The sequence below is a fragment of the Montipora capricornis genome, chromosome 1, assembly GCF_036669925.1.
Source record: "Montipora capricornis isolate CH-2021 chromosome 1, ASM3666992v2, whole genome shotgun sequence".
NCBI lineage: Eukaryota > Metazoa > Cnidaria > Anthozoa > Scleractinia > Acroporidae > Montipora > Montipora capricornis.
Genome location: NC_090883.1, coordinates 29,797,377 through 29,802,376, shown reverse-complemented (window position 1 = coordinate 29,802,376; position 5,000 = coordinate 29,797,377). Strand labels below are relative to the sequence as shown.

The 5,000-nt window shown below is 39.6% G+C and overlaps 1 protein-coding gene across 1 annotated transcript in view; it reads right to left on the bottom strand.

Moving 5' to 3' along the window:
* Window positions 1-2,424, bottom strand: part of LOC138038058 (zinc finger protein 709-like) — an 8,511-nt gene extending 6,087 nt beyond the window's left edge. The window contains exon 1 of the mRNA XM_068883878.1: window positions 2,345-2,424. The gene's annotated coding sequence lies outside the window, so the exon portion shown is untranslated. The remainder of the gene's footprint in view (window positions 1-2,344) is intronic.
* Between the last annotated feature and the right edge of the window lie 2,576 nt (window positions 2,425-5,000).

Here is a 5,000-nt window from a genome sequence, read left to right as displayed (position 1 = left end):
ATTGAGAGCAACCTTCACAATAACTGCAGAATTATTAAAGTTCTTGTAACATTGTAATATTCAAGAGGGCCCTAATTAATGCTAACCCTAGGCCGTAAAACTATTATTTTGACCTCAGGTTACATTAGGAAAGTGGTTTGGGTTATTTTAGCAGTGTTCAGACATTGACCTGTAAACCTACCCTGTGACCTGTAAAAAATACCTGACTCTTTTCAAAATTGGATAAAGAAATGTTGTACCCAATTCAAACCTGCTGGGAATAAAACATTTTGTTATAGGTATTCGCATAGCATCAGGATTGGAAATTAATGCTCGCCCGATCGCCCAGACGAGTTTCAGAACTGTTTTTCCAAGTACTAATGAAAGATCACTCACCCTGTTTGGCAATTACAATTTTCATAAGTTACAGAAAGAAATAAATAAAGTTTTTGAAAGTGAAGATGAAGACTACTAAAACAAACTTGTCTTCTTTTCATGCATGTTCATGAGGTCTGAGTATTTGCAATTTTTTGTGAAGCTACAAGTATAGGCAACCATTAACATTAGCACTTGCTGAGAAATTAACTTTGTGAATGTGACTGAAAACAGGTAATTCATGTTACAGGTGTCTAGATTTATTGAAAAATAAGTGTACAGTAATAATGCTGAGAAAACACCAAAGTTTGCCCTAAAATGCAGGAAAATACATCTCCGAGAATACCTTAAGAATACCTTAGTGAGAGAATGTACGAGGAAGGTACGTGTAGTAATAAGTAAAAGAGCCAGGGAAGGTCACTCTATAAAAGGGTCTGTGAACCCATACAAGACAGACCACCCTACTAAGAAATATAATTGCACTACAATAGGGAAGTATATAAATACACAACAGTAGAAAGTCAAAGACAATAGACAATTGCATAAATAATATAGGAATATGATAATAAATAGGATCACTAATATAAATAATTAGATAACAAATGACAAAAATCACAGACTTCTGATCAGATAATGTGAATGCTACATTATAATGCAAATAAAATACACAAAAATATTAACCCTAGGAGATTTGAACTGGATGCAAGACTGAGTTATGCACCTGTCAGTGTTTAGCCCCAGGGGAGAGGTCCAGGCATACCCAGTGGAATTGACTCAATCTTTCCTTCCGTGGCTGCACGATAGTAGGAAATTTGACAAAATTCGTGATATTGAGGGTGGGGATATTTGACAAGGTCGCACAAGCATCTGGAGCCTAACTTTAAGCCCGCCATCTTGAACGTTACCCAGAAGAGATTGAGGTTGAGTATCGGATTGCCTGCTATTTTGCCAACTTAGCTGATCTTTCACATACGGGATCCAAAATAATTAATGTCCATAAAGCAAAAGAAAAAAGCGAACATAACAAGACCTAATTAGCAAGGTTGGCACCATCAGTACTGTGTTGGCTTCGGTGACAGTACCAATGACGCTGACTGGAGGTGCCTCCTCTATGTTGCAGAGGATCTCATGTAGTCAAGGCTATTATTATTTATCGTGTAGGTATGTATGCATTGAAACATGTGATCAGACATTTACCCCCAGGGAAGGGGTACTTGACAGCAGCATTTGGCCCATGGGATTTCTGACATGAAAGTAGGCTGAAATGTCAAGTCCCCTGGGTATGCCTGGCTCCCCTCCCATGGGGCTCAATATTGACAGGTGCATTAGCCGATTGGTCTGTCAACAGTGAACCCAGTCTTCATTTAGGCCTTTTGGCTTGGCAATGGTTAAAACAACGAATAACTAGATGTCGGAAATTAGTGTCTGTATATTCCTTGCTTTCAATTTTATCTTGTAGGTTGGTTGCCGATCTTTTGTGACCATGTTTCAAGTCACCGAACTGTCCGAAATTATCCGCATTCATCTCATCAATCTATAAAATGGGGTTGCACTGACAAACTGTGAACGCAGAGAGAAGTTGTGGGTTGAAGTTGTAGGTCGAAAACAGCAAAGTCTGCACATCACAGCTGTGTCTCAGAAACAAACGCCGCGGCAGATCGTACTGATGAGTGATGTCCTCATCGAGGGGTTTGCTTATAGTTGCCATCAATGTTCCGAAAATAAACACGCGAACGTTCAGAAAAAACTTAAACGGGGCGACATACATGTGTACGCTTCAGCAATTTTGCATGAGATAACATCGATCGAGGAAGATCACGTTTGGGCATGCCATGGGAGAGATGAAGGTTGTTAGCGGTCATCGAGAGCACTTTTTATCAACAAAGATCGACCAATTATTCGAAAGAACTACACTTGACTCCTCCACAGTCGACTCCCCGTCAAACAACAATGCAAAACAAATGATTTTTTACCTTTCAAACTAACATACCTTGGTTCATGAAGGTTCACTGTATAAACCCTTCGACAAAACAGCTGGGAGTTAGTGAGTAACTCGAATCTTCGTTCCGCACTGCGCATGCTGGGCAAGGGAAACGGGGAGGCGAAGAAGCTGGGTACGAGGGTGGAGTTGGCGATTTAATCGGACTGGACTTCAGCTTTGGGAGCCTAGGAGCGCTTACCATTTGAATGAATTTTTTGGTGAGAATGTTTCGACAAATGGTACTGCACGTTCTGTACTTAGAAAAAGAAAATGGGAATGTGCTGTATCATTTGCCAGAAAAGCGGGTTGTTGCGGTTGAAAGACAAATGAAACGGTCTATTTTCTCTGGCACTTGTAATTTTCCGGGCATTCCGGTCAAAGTGAGAAAAAGGGAATACCTCGAAAGGTAGATAGATATAGATAGATATACCTTTATTTAAACACGATAATGTTTAAAGCTATAGGCTTATGGGGTGGTGTGTTTTCAAATAAGATAAGATTCCCTTAAATTACATACTATTATACGCCTAAACTAAAAATCCCTATGGTGTAAGAGAGCTAAAACTAAATGACAATTACGATTGTATATGTAAGATACATGTCAATTAAAAGTATACATAATCATGGTCACTAAAATCTGTAGTAGAAATTGACGTAGCATAAAAATTAAAATTTAAGAAACTTGCATTATCTTTCAACTTGGTTGACAAAGTTTTACAACTCGCGTTTACAATTGAATGATCGTTGGCCAAGGTGTTATTCCATAGAGCCGCACCTCTATATCTAATCGAGAAATGGACAAAAGGTATAACCTTTTTTCCGAAAACATTCCACCGAGATGAACCGTTCCATTGGAATTCTCTCCGGAATTACCGAAAATTCCATTCAAATGGTAACGCTCTAGGAATATCTATTACAAAACAATTCCCGCTTAGAGAATACACTGTCCTTCTTCTTTTCCCCAATTTATCAATATTTAACTGTTGGGCGTGGTTTAACTTTAAAATTGAGAAAAAGCAAGCCCTGGGAATCAATGAGAAATAGACTCGATTTCGAGTGCACGCAATGTTGAGTCCGAGGTGAAAACACAACTCCAGAAATGTAACTAATCAAATGTATGCTCAATTTTCATAGTCACCACAGCGCCCCTTTAAGACTAAACGCTAATTTTCCATTTGCAAGAGCACAAAGTGTTTCGCCTTACCTGTTCATGTTTTCTCGAGGAATTCAGTTACAGCGACACAAGTGACAAGTGATGCGAGAGTTTAAAATGGTTAACACTCCATCACATTTGTCACAAAGTACGAACATCTCGGTTTCTCCATTTACGTACCTATTGTAAATACTAGTAGTAATCAAAGATTATGAGAGTGCGTTCGACACCGTCACGTAAATATATATACCTAAAATAAGTGATTTCCCTACCTGACTTTCAACCCCGGTCTATTGCTAAACTGATCGGCAACGAAGGTTTTACAGACAGATATATCATAATGTCAAAGTCCGATTCCAGCTAAGTGGTCCCCTGTACAAACTGCGATTTGTTGATACATTGCGTGACAGCGCCAGTTTCCGTAGGCTCAGAATTTTTACCCTTCAAATTTCGTGCTAAATGTTCTCACATTAACTGCAAATGTTTGAGCGTAAAAGCTAATTTGTAAAAGTAAATTTAACATACATTATTCTCGGCTGGAAGCGGCACAAACATAAGCAAACATTTGCAATCGTCTGCTCGTTTATCGTCAGCGTAAACAAACTCCTTGCAACTGAGGAATGATTTCCGTACAGGTCCCTACTTTATTATGCATGCAGAATAAATTAATTATTCATTCGCGCTATTGTTTTCTAGAACCATACGTATACCCAAGAGAACCGAATATATACATGGGTAATTTGTACTTACGGGATGAATAAAAACGGATCTCATTTCTTCTCTCCCTCCCTCTCTCTTTTCTTTCCCTTCATCGCCCACACCGTTACTCGTTTTTGTCCCAGCTTTCCCCTTTCTCATCCCTTCGTCTTGTTCTTATTTCCAGATCCCGCTCGGCTTTTTCTGGCATTTTATCCCATGATACGTCACTCGTAGCTTGCCTTGAACTCCGACCCACTGTAAACCTCTGGATTACTTGTCCCTGTTCTTTACCACTGAGCTAACGAGTCAAGTTGCTAATTCACATCTTGAAAATGGTGTTTATTTTGAATTCTGGCTAACAGTTTACATAACAATGATACGTAATTCTACACGAGTGCCGTGCCGAGCACCTAAAACATGTAGGTTAATTAAAGTTCAGAGATCCTTGTTTTACTACTCTTGAAACAACCCCATCCCCTTAATAATGCTAACCGTAACCCTAATTACGACTAAAGGCACTGTTTAGGCCTAAGGTTAGTCCCTGTAATAGTTTTAGGTTTTCCAGTATTGCTGTGAACTGTGACCTGCTTTTCCTTCATGCCCCGTGCGTGCGGCACACTTATAAGTTCACTGCGTGGAAGATACCACGCTTAAGGTCTGATTGGTGCATCGTTCATGGGAAACTTTCATGCACGAGTTCCTTTCCCTTCTTTTGAAGCAAACTTGTGTCTTCGTAATAATCAAGATGGCTACCGAGAAGCGTCACAGCAATGGGAGATTTGATCATTTGGAAATTGTCCCTGCTTTATAGCC